The sequence below is a fragment of the Acomys minous genome, assembly GCF_964271855.1.
Source record: "Acomys minous genome assembly, chromosome: 10".
Classification (NCBI taxonomy): Eukaryota; Metazoa; Chordata; class Mammalia; order Rodentia; family Muridae; genus Acomys; species Acomys minous.
Window position 1 is genome coordinate 77,462,124 of NC_140491.1, and position 18,877 is coordinate 77,481,000.

Sequence of the window (18,877 nt, forward strand, 5' to 3'; positions counted from 1 at the left end):
AATGAAACTATAAAGATCAAATATAACCAGCCTTAAACTAGTATTTGATTGTGCTTCACTGAGTAAAGTAACTCATCCCTGATTCTTTTTATCAAGCATATAACTTTCACAAGAGAAGACATTTATTTTGCTAATTGGTAACATTGTATTTGCTTAAAAATAAAATCAACACAATATCTCCAGCTCATATCCACCATTCAGGTGCAGGAAAACATATAAGAGGGCCACTTGTGCTCAGAAACCTCCCATGCCCTCATTTATATCCCAAAACCCCAACAGCAGATATCCCTTCCCACCCAACAGCCCACCCACACTGTGGTGTACCTTCCCCTCGACTTCAGTAGGAAATCTACTGCTCAGTTGAAGGCCACTCAAGCCAGAACAGATAAGAGGCCCACCTGCATTCCGAACCCGCCCAAGCCCTCAGTTTAGATCTGAGAGACCTAAGCCACGGACAACACCCTCTGCTCACTACCCAACCCTGAGGCTGTCAAGATTCCACCCCTACACAGGCAGATATCCACAGGTCAGGAGACGGTCACATCAGTCAGAAAAAGACAGACCTTCTGATGGCCTAAAAGCCATGCTAGTTGACAGAAGTCTAGTCCCACAACTCAACTGGAGACTCCATTCTGAATCAGAGGTCATACCAATCACTAGAAATACAAACTACAAAGGCCAGAAGACTGAAGAGGAAACAGAAACCAAAGAAGAAAACATCTATCCAACAAAGACAAACTCTGAAATGGTGACCTAGATATCCCAATCCCTAAAATCATCCCAACCCAGATGCCCACACTACAGAATGAAAACAATCAATAGCAGCTAGGGCAATATGGTACTGCCAGTGCCTAGGTATCCTACTACAGCAATCACTGAATTTTACAACACATTTGAAACACAAGAGAACCAACTTTATGAAGGTGATAGCAGTCGTTAAAGAAGAAATGAATTAATACTTTAAAGAAATATAGGAAAACACAGACTAACAATTACAAGATTAACAAATCCCTTAAACTAAGCCGAGAAAGCCAGGGAAAATCAAACAGCTGAAAGAAATGAATAAAGTTATCAAGAATTGAAAGTGAAAAAAAATGAATCCAAACAAACAAACCAAGGCAATCCTGGAGAAGAAAATTCTATGTAGAAATATTAAAGATGCAAGCATCACCAATAGAATCCACGAAATTGAAAAGAGAACCTTAGGCATAGAAGATACGATAGAAGAAATTTATGCATCATTCAAATAATGTTAAAAACAAAAGTTTCCTGACACAAAACCTCCAGGAATTCTGGATACCATGAAAAAAAAAGCAAACCTAACAAAGGAATAGAAGAAGAATCTTAGCTCAAAGCCCCAGAAAAAAAATTTAAACAAAATATTAGAAGAAAAAATTCCTAGCCTAAGGAAAGATATGGCTATAAATGTTCAAGAAGCTTATAGAACACCAAATAGATTGTACCAGAAAAGAAATTCCCCTTACCACATATTAATCAAAACACTAAATACTTAGAATAAAGAAAGAAGTAAAAGCTGCAAGGGAAATGGCCGAGTAATATATAAAAAGAAAACTATTAAGATTACCTCCACCTTTTCAACATAGACTCTAAAAGTCAGAAGGGCCTGGACTAATGTCTTGCAGACTTTAAAAGTCCACCGATACCAGTCTAGACTAGCATAACTAGCAAAAATTTAATTGTTATAGATGAATAAAACAAGATATTACTTCACAAAACAAATTTAGAGACTAGCTATCTACAAATTCAGCTGTACAGAGAAGATACTAGAAGGAAAACTCCAACCAGAGGAGTTTAAGTTCCTTCATGTAAACAGAGGAAATAAATAATCTCACACCAACATAACCAAAAGAAGGGACACACATACATACACACACACACACACACACACACACACACACACACACACACACACACACACATTCTACCACCACCACTATCACCACCAAAATAACAGGAATTAACAATCATTAGATATTAATACCTCTCAATATAAATAGACTCAATCATAAATAAAAAGTCACGGACTAACAAAATGGATACAAAAACAGGATCCCTCCTTTTGCTACATACAAGAAACAAACCTCAACATCAAAGATAGACATTGCTTCAGAATAAAAGGTTGGGCAAGATTTTTCAAGCAAATGGACCTAAGGAGCACCTTAGAAATAAAGAAGTCAAAGTAACACTACGATGATACATCATGATAGTATATATAAATGACCACAGACATCCTATATAGGAACTCCTACAGCTGATAAACATCTTTGTGGATGGATACAGGAATAGCTAAATAATATCAGTAGCCCTCTTATATACAAATAACAAATAATCTGAGAAAAATTCACAGAAAAAACACACCACAATATCTGCAAAGAATAGAAAAATAACTTTAACCAAGCAAGCAAACAACCTGTACGACAATACTTTCAAGTCTTTGAATAGTTAAACTGAAGAAGATGTCAAAAGATGGAAAGATCTCCCATGTTCATTAATTGAGAAAATTGACATAGAAAAAATGGCCATTTACCAAAAGCAATATATAGATTCAATTCACTCCCCCATGAGAATATTAACATAATTCTTTACAGACTGTAAAAGAACAATACTAAATTTCAAATGGAAAAACAAGCAAACAACAAATCTAGATATCTGAACCAATCTGGTACAGTAAAATATATTCTAGAAGGAGCCGCGTCCTTGATTTCAAGTGATACTACAGAGCTCTAGTAATAAGAACCAAATACTATTTGAATAAAAACAATGGAATCAAATCCAAGACCCAGAAATAAACCCACGCACCAATGAACACCTGCTCTGTTTTTTTTTTAATAAATAAGACATGAGTAGACAATGGAAAAAAAATAGAAACCATCTATAAAAGTGCTGGTCTAACTGGATGTCAAGAATACAAATAGGTCCACGTCTAACACTCTGCACAAAACTCAAATCCAAGTGGAACAAAGACTTCAACATAAAATCAGATGCTTTGAACCTGATGGAAGAAAAAATGGGGAATAGTCTTGAACACATTGGTAATGAAGACAGCATTTTAAACAGAACACTTATAGTGTAGGCACTAAGAACAACAATAAAGGGGACCTCACGAAACTGAAAGGCTTCTGTAAGGCAAAGGACACCATCAATAGGACAGAGTGGCAGCCTACAAAATGGAAAAAGATTTTCACCAACTTCACATTGGACAAGAGAGCTAATATACAAAATATAGAGAGAACTTAGGAAAGTAGACATCAACAAATCAAATAATCTAATACAACTCTAAACAGAGAATCGTCAACGGAGGAATATCTAATGGCCAACAAACACATAAAAAATGTTCAACTTCCTTAGCTATCAGGGAAATGCAAATCAAAGGACTCTGAGAATCCATCTTACACCTGTGAGAATGGCTAAGATATAAAAAAAAAATACAACTGACAGATTATGCTGGTGAGGATGTGGAGCAAGGAAAACACTTCTCCATTTCTGGTAGGACTACAAACTTGTATAGACACTTTGGAAACTGTTATGGTGGTTTCTCAGAAAATTAGGAATCAATCTACCTCAAGACCCAGCTACACCTGTGCATGCATGTACCCAAAGGATGTGCCATCCTACCATAAGGAAACTTGTACAACTATGTTTATATCAGCTTTATTTTTAATAGCCACAAACTGGAATCAACCTAGGTGCCCCTCAACCAAAAAAAAAATCAATCTTAAAAATGTATGGTGCATTTACTCAGTGGAGAACTACTCAGCTGTTAATTGCAGGCAAATATGCAACTAAAAAATCTGAATAAGGTAACCCAGACAGAAAAACATGGTATGTTCTCACTTGTAAGCTGTAAAGGATAATCATAATACAATCCTCTGTCCATAAGAGGCTTTGAAATAATAAAGGCTCATGGGGAAGTACATTGATCTCATAGAGAAGGGAAAATAGATTTCTAGGGTGGATGAGGGGTAGTGATCAGGCATGGGAACAGGAGGGATCAGGTGGGAATGGGAGCACTTCAGGGCAAGGCGGAAACATAGTGCAATGGAAGCTACCACCAATTGATGGTGGTGACCCTAGTGAAGATTCTTAGTAATGGAGGCTATGGAGCCTGAACAAGCTAGCTTCTGTAAGCAGGCAAGGCTTCCAGTGGATGACTGGAACACAACCCTAACCACAAAACCTTTGACCTACATTATGTCCTGCCTGCAAGATGTTCCGGGGTAAATGTGGTGCAGAACTTATGGGAGTGATGACTATTCCAACTTGTGACCCATGCCGTGAGAGGGAGCCTAGGGGGCCTGGAACTAGAGGCTGGATGGCCCAGAGACCTAGAATAGAACCAAATGCAAACAGGAAAAAAGTCAATGAAATGACACTCTGCTATATTTGTAGAATGGAGCTTACTATAGTTGTCATTATAGAGGCTTCATCCAGAAACTGATGGCAGCAGATGCGGAGATCCACAGCCAAACGTTATGCAGAGTCAAAAACAGGGAGAGAGGATTGTAGGAGCCAGAGGAGTCAAGGACACCACAAGAAAATGCCCTAAAGAATAAGCTAACCAGGGCTCATAGAGGCTCACAGAGACTGAACCAACGGTCTTAGAGGCTATATGGTTCTGATCTAGGTACTCTGCCTAAATGCTCTGGTTGTGTAGGTTGGTGTTCTTGTGGTATTCCTAACAGCAGGAGCAAGGACTATTCTGACTTTTTGTCTGCTTTTGGAACCCTCTTCCTCCTACTGGGTTGCTTCATCTAGCCCTAATATGAGGAGATGCGCCTAGGCTTACTGTGACTTGATACACTATGTTTGGTTGATGTTCCTGGGAAGCCCACCCTTGTCTGAAGGGAAGTGGAGAAGGAGTGCATCTGAGGGAGAAGGGAAGTGTGGGCAAGGGGCTTAAAGAAGAGGAGGGAGAGAAAACTGCAGCCAAGAAGTAATATATGAGAGAACGAATAATTAAAAATTAACATAACATTCCATTAAAGACAATTTTTTTTTCAATAAAAAAGGTAATACACATTCACGCTCGGTGCAGTCAAGGGAAATAAAAACACGTACAACTGTTCTTTCTAGCCTGCTAATGAGTTTATGGAAATCTGTAGAAGAGATATGTGGGTATCAACCACAAATTTTATAAATCACATTAATGTATGGTGCTATCACTGGTTAAAAAAAACATTATATTTTGATAGAAATTAAGTATATAAGAAGTTGAGGTGGAGGTTTTGAGATCTAACTTACTTGCTGTGTAATCTTGGCGATTTTATTTAATTTTCCCTAAACACTGAGACTATTTCTTATATATCTGAGCCAATTTTTTAACAGTCAGAGGACAGCATAATAAAAGTGAAATAGAGAATCATTATATACTGGCAGAAACTGCTGTTGTTATTTCTTTATTATGAGCAATTAACTTCTTATTCTTCAATATTCTTTCATTGGTCTGCTTCAGCTAACATATATGGTATCCTGTTGTGAGGCTTTTTTTTTTTCTTGCAAATTAGTTCATTCTCTCCTGGAAGAAAGAGGGAGGATCCTAAGTCTCAGGAAGTAAATGAAAGGTACAAGACCTAAAACAAAAATGAAACTTAATTGTTCAAAGAGCTCCTGAAAATTATACAACAACCCACAGACATACACAGTATCAAATTAAATACAAAGAAACTCAAACAATTCTACAAAAATTTGGAGCAAGGCAAGGTTGTCCACCTTCTCGATATCTATTCAATATAGCACTTAACATTTTAGCTAGAGTAATAAGACAGCTGAAGGAGATCAAGGGGATACAAATTGGGAGTAACGATATCAAAGTATCATTTTTAAGGTGGTAAGATAATATAAATAAACAACTCTACAAATTTCGCTAGTGATCTCCTACAGCTGAGAAACACCTTCATTAAAGTATCTAGATACAAGATTAAAAAATACAAACAACCAAACACAACAAAATATCCAGCAATCCTGTAGTATATAAAGGACAAGTGGACTGGGAAAGAAATCAAGGAATCATCACCCTTTGTAATAGACTCAAATAATATAAAACATCTTTGGGAAACTGGAACCAAGGAAATAAAAACTTGTATAACAAAAAAGAAAAAAACCCTTTGAAGAAAAAAAAATGAAGAAGAAATAAGAAGACAGAAATATCTCTCAAAATCATGAGTCAGCAAATTATCACCATCAACACAGTAAAAATATTCATCCTGCGAGATGGATTTTACAGATACAGTGCAATCCCCACAAAAATTCCAACAGAATTCTTTACAAACCCTGAAAAGAAAATTCTCAACTTTATATGGAAGAACAAAACGAACAAACAAAAAACCCATAATCGCTGACATCATATTGAACAGTAGTTAAAGAACTGCTTTAAGTTTCTCCGTCTCTGATTTCAATTTGTATTACAAAGTAATAAAAAAAAATGACATGGTGTTGGCATGGCAAAAGAGATACGTTGAATGGAATGACATACAAGACATAGCTATAAATTCACACACCTTATGGCACCTGATTTTTTATTAAGAAATTTGAAATACACACTATAAATATGAAAGCATCCTCAACAAACGGTGCTGTTGAACAACTGGATATCTGTGTGTGGAAGAATGACAATAGACTCATGTTTATCACTGTGCACAAAACTCAAGTCCAAGTGGATTAACAACTTCAACATAAATCCCGACACATTGAAGCTTAAAGAAGAAAAATTGGGGAATAACCATGAACACATGGCACAGGATAGAACTTTCTGATCAAAACAGCACAGGCACTAAGATCATGGATTAGTAAATGGGGCCTCATGAAATTGAAAATCTTATGTAAGGCAAAGGATATTGTCAGTGAAACAAAGAGGCAGCCTACAGAATGAAAAATGAGCTTTTCCAACTCCACATTCAATGGAGGTCAAGTGACCAAAATATATAAAGAACTCAAGAACATAAACCAAATTTTAAAATGGGATAAAAAGGATACTTCTCAATATAGGAAATTCAAATGGCTGAGCAACAATTAAAGAAATGTTCAAAATCCTTAGCAATCAGGGAAATGAAAATCAAGATGACCTTGAGATTCTATCTTACATCTTTCAGAAGTACTAATAATAACATTAGTGACAGTTTTGGGTGTGCTGTGTGCAATAATGTGTAGCAAGGAGAACACTCCTCCATTAGTGGTGGGAGTGCAAAATTGTAAAGCTATTATAGAAACCAACGTGAAAGTTGGAAATGGATCTGCCTGAAGATCCAGCTATAGCACTCTTGAGCATATACCCGTACTATAAAGATACTTCCTCAATTATGTTCATTAGAAAGACTGATCAAACTTTGGGAGTCTGATGCTAGGTAGTTTATTGTCAGCATATTTAAAGATGGTACACTTTGGGGAAAAGTTTCCTGCTGTAATGCAAACCCCTCTGCACAAGGAAGCATAAGTTTATCAAAACCTAATTCACAGCACATGTCATTTCTTCCAAGAAGATGGGTTCTAGAGATAGGCTACCTGTATTAGCTTATGGTACTAGGGAAAGAGCTGCTGGTGTGTCCTCAGCCATACAGATAGCATAGAGGTCATTTCTGCTATTAGCAACCTTTGGTACTCTTTGAAGGAGCATGATGGAGCCCCTGGCTATACAGATAACGTAAGGGTCACTTAAATCACTAGCAACCCCCAGTCCTGATTGTGAGAATTTAATACAGCCTGGCCGAGCAGATAATGCAAATCACCATGCTGTTAATCACCTCCAACTCCAAACTTTCTGGATGGAAGAACAAGTTTTTCCTTCCTTTTTTATGAAAGGACAGGCCTGCTTGTTTAACACTCCTGGTTTCCCTGGACAACCTCTGTTGTCTCAAGGTGCCATATTTTTTTATTTTAAAGTTTTTGCATCTAAATGATAAGGGCCATTGTGTCTTTATTTCTAACTGCTTTATGTTCTGCATAGGGCAGGATTTTCCTTTAAGGGGGGACCATTTCTTAGTCTGTCATTGGTGCTCTATCAGAGGTGAATAGACATGTGCTTGTGTCTCCTCCAGGGAATGTTACAAAGCACCGCTATTGATTTTAAGTGTGTCTCAGACCAATATGTAACAGGTACAAAGAGAGAGAAAATTTTATAACAAAAATACAATCTCTCTATTTACTGTGTGCAATTCAACATTGTCACATAGCTTCCTTACTGGGCTATGAATCTTCAACACAGAGAGAGATAAACGGAAGGTGGCAACACTCCTGAGGATTCTAGGAACTATGAAGGCATAATTATTGGTTCGCAAATCTTATTCGTCAGTTATTGTTGTTTGTTTTTTAGAAGAACCATCCCAAAGAACATACTAGGAAGGGTTACAAGAGCAATGACCTGAGGTCTGTATGGATAGGCTCTATTTTTCTCTTGGAATAAAGATTTTTAGGAACATAGTTATGCTTTTGTAATTATATTCTTTTTTGCTTCCATGTCACATTGGCAACATTAAGTAGCTATACAGATTCTACGCTGCGTAAAATATTGACTTTCTGTGCTATTACAGAAAATTTGGTGATCCTGCTTTATAATTTGATCGATATAACTAGAAAGCTCTCAAAGCCAAGCTAGACTTTATGATACAAGTTCACGGGTTCATGATCCATAGAAATGTAGGTTCTTAAAGATTAGATCAGGAGTCTCTACATACGTAAAGGGGAAATTCAGGAAATAGGTCTGCTTCTCTCCCAGGAAGTTACAGATGCTTTCACTGTTCTCTTCTGGTTTTCGTGTAAGTGTGTGTGTGTGGTTCTGGAAAGTTTATGGTCACCTTTCTACTACCCTAGGTGCCTGAATGTCAGCAATCATGATGAGTATTGAAATCAGTTACTTCTCCCTTGTCCAACATCAGTTAGGAGAGATACTCGTTGGCCGAATTGTCTTCTCTCAAAAAAAAAAAAAAAAAAAAAAAAAAAAAAAAAAAAAAAAAAAAAGATTTTCCTTGCAACTCTGGCGTGCCAGGCAAGGTTCTGCATTTTTTTAGCCAGCAACTGCCTGATACTTAAGGTAATGCCTTGGAGTTACAATTCCAAGTTACAGAGCACCAGTGGGAAGCCTAAGCTTAAACGTATGAAACTAACCTAGTTTAGCTCTCAAAACTCCATTTCCATTTTTAGTTACTCACAATAGTAGTTCGCCGTCTCTTTGGTAACAGCCTAAAACAATGCAGACCTCTCTGCTTTCCCGGTTCTGATAAGATCTTGATGCTGAGACGAAAGAACTAAACTCCATGGGACTGTGGTGTTAAGGGAAAAAGTGATTAATAAAAGAGATAATAAACTGGACAGATAAAACACATAAAAATCCGTAGTAGATGAGACAGCTTGTAGTTAGTTTCAAGAGAAAAAGAGTGGCAGCCAGCTGCTGCTGATAGTTGGGAGGAAAGTACTGGGGCCTCCGAGGGATTAAGAGGTTAAGGAAACAGCTGTGTGTGAAGAGAAATGGCAGTTGACCTCCTGCTTGTTGAAAGAAATCAGTTTGAAAGACAATTCGAGACTGGCTGAGTTCCTCTCTATGTTCTTCAAACAGCAAGTGGCTTATTATTATGAGAGCCTTGGGACCCACATTCAATCACCATTTATCCAGACAGTTGAGGGTTTAAGTGAAATAACACTATTCCTCTGGGCAAATGACTTGAGGATCGGAAACAGACAGCTCTACAGACAGCTCCCACTGGTACTAATCCTGGAGAGATGGCTGGCCCACAGTTCAGAAGTCACCTGTCTTTGCTTACACGTGGGCATGTTTGGCTTAGAAACAGGGGTTGCTTTAAGCAGTTTCTTCATAAGTCTACTTTCTCCCTCTCTTTATATTATCTAAATGAGTATGCACTAAGTTAAAGTACCACAAAAGCACAATACTCATGCCCAGACAATGCAATGTTTTTACCTAGGCCTGCCAATCCTAAGGGTCAGTCCACGATGCTTCCCTCTAGACATGATTTTGTTTGAACTTTTCCGGGAAGCTTTCACAATTTTACAGTTTGCATATAATGATGAAGTCCTGAGACTCAAACAGCTCTGCTATTGCTACTATCTTCATTTCCTTATCTCGATTAATGATTCAAATTTAAACAGCAGATGGTGCTATTATTTCAGTCCTGCAGACTTCCAAGTTCTTATGCGAAAACAAAAAACAAATAACAAAAAAGTGAAAACTTAACTGTCTTAAGCTTTTGGTTTACAAAATTAATGAACAAAAGAGGGGATTTTTTTGTTTATTTTTTTTTCTTGTAGTGATCTTTCGGGGTAAAATAGCAATCAAAGCTTCCCTTCATAATTAATGTAGTCTGGGTTTCCTGAGAAGAAAAATAGAAAATGTACACCCACAGTTAACTTTTTTTCTTGAATCAGAAACAACCATCGATGCTGATTTCCTAGTGCCTGCCATCACAGAAAACAATTCATAAGCTCTTTTCAATGCAGAAGATATTAAAATGTAAAACACATGAAGGTGGAGCTTCCTTAACAAATATAAAAAAGCTTTTGTTGAATATAAAGCAATTTATATGTAAAACATCTGTAATCACAAAAGCATCTTAAATATATTATTCAAATGCAAGCAATAAAAACCTGTATCTAAGATGATAAATCAATGTATTAAAAGCTTCCCTCTTTGGTGGCAGCTGTTCTTTTTGAAAAAGAATTGGTAACAGCTGCATAAGAGGGGTTCCAACAGTGATGATACAAGAGGCTGCAAGAGCAAAGCTACATTGAGGGTTTAAGGGATCTGCAATTGGTGTTGAGGTTTCTAAAGGACAGCACTAGAAGCTGTTTATTTAAATCCTCTTATTTCAAACTTAATGGCAATTGTAGGAAAGTTTACCTGTCTCCACTGCAAAGGCTTAGTTTATGCTCACGTTTTCACCCATAAATAAAACCACATGTTGATAGGCTATCCAATGTGAGAACCAAATTCTGTCTGAATTTGCAACCCCGAACACTTAAATAAAAAGAATTATTCTAAATTACTGATGGAATTATGGAACCGAGAGCAAACAAGGACATTGAAATACCTGGATAATTCATATATCATTTTTAGAAATAAGATTCAAGCAAGAAAGAAAACATGCTTTCATGTTTTGGTTAAGATATATGGACAGTTGATGCTAAGTACAATGGAAGTTAGAATGAGTTTGAACGATAATAAACCGGGAGAAAATTATCAAGCCAAGTTTGCTCACATTCTTCTTTTTGTGTCTCTTTTAAAGAGATGATCTTTCCTGTTTCATGAAGGGGAAATAAAAACTCTGATAAAGATTTGTAGTAGACATAGCATCCAGCCACTGTGGTAGTAGGAGAGCAGTTGGCAGGCAGTAGATGAGTTCTCCCTTTAGTCCCGTGTCAGAAGGATAGCTTCATGAGTCCATTTCAAGAGAGCAGTTGTCTGCACAGTGATGAGTACCACCTACACCACTGGCAGTGGGCTTAGAATCTCGAAACAGGGAAACACTCTAATCGTTAGGATGAGGTTCTTTACAGCAGGTTAGCACGATCTCTGTGAACATGGTTCAGTGTTACATTCTCTGCCTTGCAAACCGACGCCATGCAAATCAAGTTCATGAATATATGAGAGTTCCTGATTAATCAAACTCTACTCCTAGTTTAATGGTCATCATAGGGATCCAGGCTGCAGCTCTGTGAGATCAGCTAATGACATCCTAAGGCCAAAAGCTGTGAATTCATAGACCACGTGTATGAAAATTCCCTAATGGGGACGAGTTCTATTTTCTTGTCTCTTAATAGACTTTTCTGTATGAGACCTATGGCTTGTGTCATAAGAGATGAGAAAAGCATTAGAAGGTTTTATGATCCTTAAGCAAGAGAGTATGAAAACAGTTTTTGCAGTATTCTCAAAGTCAAGAAATATTTTGTAAAAGGATGTCCCAAATTGTTTGTATTGCGGAATTGTATGAGCAACATAAAAAATGTGAAGTGTGTATTTTCATAGATTATCTGAAAAAATGTTTTCTCTATTATATTAGCGTTCACTAGAGAAGAAGCAGAGCCAATATGTTGCATTCATAATTATAAAGGTATTTGTCAATTTAGGATATAGGATGAGAGCCTCGATGGTTCAAAAACAGACACTGTAGGTCATCACTAGGAGCTCACAGTCCAAGAATCTGGAAGCCTGAGGACATAGAGTGGTGGTGAAGCCACACCTCCTGGAGAGTCACAAATGTAAGATCACAATCAATGTCTAAAGATATGGCTAAATGCACACAGCCCTTGACATCTTCCAGAAAGATACCTGTTCAAGAAGGATGGAATCTGCTCATACTTGTAAACTTCTTCTTTTTCCATGTGTGGAATCATGGTCTCTACCCTTCCAGACAGTGTTACTCTACATTTAGGACTTGTCTTCTCACCACCCTGAAATCACAATCTCAGAGATCAATCATCTATTCCAATACTTTTACAAATAGAAGCATTATCAACCAACTTGACATATATCTGAGTTCAGATACTATGATTAATTATAATAATAGATTCTGTTTATTTTCTGTTAATTGCTTTCAAATTCATGAGTATTCTTATGATTGATATCTGATGTCTGTAGCTCCTCTGGAATGTGGATTACTATGTTAGTTAGATTTTATTGCCAGTTTAATACAATCTGGAAGAACAATGGATGGAGTCCAATGTCTAGATTAGGTTGGCCTACAAAATACACGTAGAAAGTTATCGCATTACATTAACTGATGTAGGAATGCTTGTCACCAGTGTGTGTCAGGAGTTCTGGAATGAAGATTCTGAACTTCACTAGAGTAGAAAAACAAAACTGAGTACAAAGAAGCAGGCATTATTTCATTCCTTTTTTGCTCTTAAAGAGAAATGATTTGAAATGTAATTTCAAGTTCTTTGCTGAAACAATGGATTGTAACTTGGAATTGTGAGCTAAATAAACCTGATCTCTTTTAATTGCTCTTGTCAGGGTGCTTCATCAATACAACAGAAAATAAAAGTCAGAAATGAGTATTACTGGAACACAAAGAAGTTCTTAATGCATAACTTTTGTTTCTGGAACTTCTAAAGAGGTGTGGGAGGAATATGACTGGTCCCCAGGTGAAAGCAGTCTTGGTAGGCTTTGCCCCTTTAAAGACACCATGGATGCCCCACATTGTGATGAACTGAGAGGAGCCATCCTGGGTCTGGTTTTAAGGAAAAGTGCTGGGGACTCCAGCTGGGATATTGTATTGCAAATTGACCATCCCTGAGAGGAGGGAAGTGGAGGAAAGACCAGGGAAAGGCAGCTGGCAGAGAGATGAGAGAGAAGGCTGCAGGATCAGACCAAGAGGGTGCAGATTGCTTCTAATAGGGAGAGGATCTGTGTGCAGGGTGGGGACATATAGGGATTCATCCTGTGGAACTGATACCTGGAAGGTTTATTCTTATTTTCCTTAACCTCCTGCTTAGGATAGTCTGGTTGTAAGGAAGATACCTTTGTTTAATAAATTCATGATAAAATCTAATTTTTAAGGAACCAGAGACAACACAGAGGACTTGGAAGAAGCTCTGAAAATTACATTTGATCTCTCAGAATGTCCTATCCGTCTTCCCTGACTTCTCTGGAAAGGCTCTTTCTCTGAAGCCAGGTGCCACATTCTGAAAGGCCCAAGGTTCATAAGAAGGTGACTCTTCTGTGAGTATCCTGGGTCATAGTCCCAGCTAAGCCAGCCTACTAAGCATAAAGCAACTAACTGTACAGTCTGCAAATAACTCCAGCCTCAAGGGGTTTGACCACAAATGCCAAATCATTCTATCTAAGCTCCCATTTTATATTTTGGAGAACCTACTCACAGTGTGTGTGTGTGTGTGTGTGTGTGAACAGTAGCAAATAGAAAATTCCAGTTGGGTTATACTAGCAACAACATCTTTGGTCATAAAATCAAAAGGCATTCAGGGAGCCTATTTTATGTTAGGCACTTCAACATTTCAAGAGTGTCCTCTTGGCTAGTTTCCAGGGATTTGCCCTTCCCTCTATCCAGCTCCGGTACATAACTGATGTACTTCTTCCTTCCTATGTCAGTGTACCACCATGCCTTCTCTGTCTGTAGTGCTGATATGGATATTAAAGGAGCCACACTGTCATCAAAATATATACATTGATCTTATTTACACATAGTCTAATACATTTTCAATTGAGTTTGGACTTTCAAGAAGAAAGGAACATGAGTTGAAGTTCTAGTATAATGCTCAACCTATATGTCTATTTTGGGAGGCGACTTAAACCCAAGTGTCTCTGAAAAAAATATGACTGCAGCTTTGTAGTATTGGGGTACATATTGTATTTTTTCCAGATTTTACAACGATGCAAAGTTTCTCTCTCTCTCTCTCTCTCTCTCTCTCTCTCTCTCTCTCTCTCTCTCTCTCTCTCTTTCTTTGATATGCTGAGCAATTTATTTAGGGAAATTTCTATGCAGTGTTAAGATCCATAGCAACAAGCTGACTGGAATATTTTGTTTAAAACATATATTTCAAAAGGAGGATGGTTTAAAAAGAGAAAAATATTACATTTAATATTTAAAATGAACACAAATTATGTTTTAAATTTTTCACTTTCATATCTGTAATTGGATATGAAATGGTTAAGATTATGTCAAGAAAGTAATGATCTGATTGATAACTTCAACTCAAAGAATAAATGAACGTATTTTTGGTTAAAAAGCAACACATAGATGTGCCAGATCACTTTACAGTCTTTTAAGGTCACAAGGAAACAGTATAGAAACAAACGCAAATTATCCTCCTCCGTTATTTAATTTATTCACTTTACATCCTGACTGCAGCCCTCCTCCTCTCCTCCCAGTCTCTCCTCACACAACACCCAGCTTAGCTGACGCTGTAGGTATTCCCATGGAGTCCTTGACCCTCCAGTTCCCTCAATAGTTCCCCCAACTCTTCTATGTGACTCCCTGAGCTTGGTCTAATGTTTGGCTGTGGGTCTGTGCATCTGTTTCCCTCAGCTTCTGGGTGAAGCCTCCCAGAGGAGTCATGTTAGGCTCCTGTCTACAATCATGGAAGAGTAACATTAATAGGGTCAGGCATTGGTTCTCTTTTATGGGGTGGGTCACAAGTAAGGCCAGTCTTTGGTTGGCCACTCCCTCAATTTTGCTCCATCTTTGTCCCCCCCATATCTTGTAGAAAGAATAACATTGAGATCAAATGTTTTGTGGATGGTTTGTGATGGGAGTGCAAACTTGTACAACCACTTTGGAAATGAATCTGGAGGTTTCTGAGAAAATTAAGATTAATTCTACCTCAAAAACTCCTGGGTATATATGCAAAACTTGCTCCACCATACGACAAGGATACCTGCTGAACTATGTTCATAGCAGTTTTATTTGTATTAGCCAGAAACTGAAAATAGCATAGATGTCCCTCAACTGAAGAATGGATAAAGAAATTGTGGTACATTTACCAATTAAATACTATTTGGTTATTAAAAACAAGGACAAAAGAAACTGTGGTACATATACACTATGGAATACTACTCAGCTATTAAAAACAAGGAATTCCCGAAATTTGTGGAAAATGAATTGAGCTAGAAATGATCATAATGAGTGAGTTAACCCAGAAGCAGAAAGACTCAAATGGTATATACTCACTTATATCTGCATATTAGCCCAAGGGGCATGTGCCACGAAAGCCTTCACTTACCAGGAAATTGAGACAGAGGGGAGGACATTCTAGTGGGACTCTAGATGAGAGAATCATGGGAGAATGGCAAAGTAGAAGGATCCAGAGGGTCCTAGAAGCCTACAAGTAGAACATTATGATAGGCAGATTTGGGCCCAGGGGTCCCACTCAAACTAAGGCACCAGCCAAGGACAATACAGGCGGTAAACCTTAAACCCCTACCCAGATCTAGCCAATGGACAGAACACTCTCCACAGTAGAGTGGAGAGTGGGATATTACTTTCTCACGTACTCTGGTGCCTCACCTTTGACCATGTCCCCTGGAGGGGGAGACCTGGTGGCACTCAGAGGAAGGACAGCAGGTTACCAAGAAGAGACTTGATACCCTATGATCATATAGAGGGGGAGGTAATCCCCCTCAGGAACAGTCATAGGGGAGGGGAATAGGGGGAAATTGGGAGGGAGGGAAGAATGGGAGGATACAAGGGATGGGATAACCATTGAGATGTAACAAGAATAAATTAATAAAGGAGAAAAAAAGGAAAAAAAAAAAGAAAAAAAAACAAGGACAACACAAAATCTGCATGAAAATGGATGGAATTAAAAATTTTACTGAGGGAGGCAACCCAGACAGAGAAAGACAGGCATGATATGTACTTATTTGCAAGTGGATGTTAACCATAAAGTAATGAATAACTGTGCTGTAATCCATAAGCCCAAAGAAGCTAAGTAACAAGGAGGGCCCAATGGAGGATGCTTGAAGTTCACTCAAAAGAGAAAATAAAATAGGCTGATAGAGGGAGGGAACTGAGTGAAAGAGAGAATGAGAAGGGGAACAGAGGTGGTTATTAGGACTTGGGAGTGGGGAGCAGGTGAGAGAACTGAAATCAGAGGTGGGGTGCATCTCTGGGACATGCCAGAGACCTAGGATGGGGAAAACTCAGGAAGTCTATGAGGGTGACCATAGATGAGACTCCTAGCCATTGGGGATATGGAATTTAAAGTGGCCACTTCCTGTAGCCAGGCAGGACTTCCAGGGAAGCAATAAGGACACCAATCTACCAGCAAATTTTACTTATGTGCCTATGAACATTCGTGTTTTCATACCTTTGCCATACAGAACACTACTCATTTAATGACTGAAATTAAATGACTCAAATTGTTTTCCTGTGATGTTTCACCTAATTTTCTTTCTCCCTTGTGTGGGCTTGCTAATGTTTAGACCATTAGAAAACAGTAGAGTTTAATTTCACACTTTGGTAAATATACTGCAGTTGCCAAGTACATTCTGTACCATGTATTAGATAGGTACCACATAATATTCTTTTCCATAATGTTTCACCGTTATTGACCAATATAATTCTCTAAGGATATAAATTTTGTTGTTATTTTCCAAGAGATGTTTCTTAGATTAGTGGTGAGTTTACTTATGCATGTTTAAGTGCTTGGAATGCCGTTGGGGGTTATGCTGGTTTAATAAAATGCTAGTATTCGGTTCTCTTCTAAGACTCAACGCCTTACTGGTCCTCAGATAGCTGGTTATGTTTCCAATACCAGGTATATTGATTAGTCTGTAAGCCCAGTTAGAGAGCTGTTGGTTAACCATTAATATATTTGTGCCATTAATATATGCTTAAGGTAATTTTACCATCCTTGCTTTTTATAAGCATTACAGCTAAGACAGACTATTAGTTTCTCTCCTCTTTTAGCAACTCACAGAGAATGTTCAGTACTATGAATTCTAGTCCTCAGTGAGGAGGTTTTAAAAAAAAAATACTCTTTGGGGAGAGAGATCTAAGATGGAGGTGCCTGACACACACCTTGTTTGATCTGTGGAATAAAAACGACTATTCAGCAACCTAGGAACCTATTTGAGAATCACTAAACACCAGCACAGGTGACCCATAGGTGAGAGGGATCCAGATTGTGTCTGGCCACCTGGAAAAATCACAAAGTCCTGGGTCCCTATAGAAATGGGCACATAGACTCCAAAGGCTAATACCATACTCCTGGCTGGAGGGAACCTTCTGGAATCTGGGAGTGCAGAGTGAGCCTAGGATCACAAAAACAATATTGTCTGTGGGTTATAGCACCAAATAAGCACCACAGTCAAGAGCACAAGTGGATCTGACCCCAGATCACTAAAAAGAGCCACAGAAAGCTGTGGGAAAGGATGCAAGCAGCCACTGGGCACCCATACTAGTGCTACATGCCTGGTGGCTAGGCAGCTCTTGAACTCCCCAGGGCACAGAGCAAGCCTGGGGCTGCAAAAACACAAGCATCTCTGGGTTCTTGCACTGAGCAGATATCATAGTCAGGAACACAAGTAGATCTGATCTTACATCACCCAGCAAATCCACAGAAAGTTCCAAGGTCCAAGTAGGCACTGAGCACACACTTCGACTGGAGACATCACAATGGGAAGAGGTCAGCATAAGAACACAAGCAACAATCTCCAGGACCATTTGATACCACCAGAAAAAGCAGTAGCACCACCACAACAACAGGCCCTGTAGATACTATCACAGCTGATACACAAGAGAAAGATTACAAATCTGAGGTTATGAAAATGATAGAGGCTTTAAAGGAGGAAAATATATCGCTCAAACTAGAACAGGAATACACAAAGAAATAAATAAAAGAATTGAACAAATCATTTAAAGAAACTACAATTAAATAGGAGAAAGCAATGAATAAAAAAATTCAAGACCTAAAATGGAAATAGAAGCTATGAGGAAAACACAATCTGAGATAATTCTGAAAATGGAAATACTAGAGAAGAGGACAGGAGCTATAGACACAGAATTATCAACAGAATTTAAGAGATGGAAGAAAGAATATTAGGGATAGAAGATGTGACTGAAGAAATGGATACAGAAGTCAAAGAAAATATTAAATATAAAAAGCTTCTAAAACAAAATATTCAAGAAACCTGGGACACTATGAAAAGACCAAACCTATGAATCATAGGGATAGAAGAAAAAGAATACTCCCAACTGCAAGGCCCAAAATATATTTTCGACAAAATCATGCAAGAAAACTTCCCTAACCTAAAGAAAGAAATGCCCATAAATATACATGAAGCCTACAGAACTCCAAATAGAATTGACAAGCAAAGAAAATCCTCCCACCACATAGTAATAAAAAAAAAACCTAAATGTACAGAACAACAACAACAACAAAAAATTAAAAGCTGCAA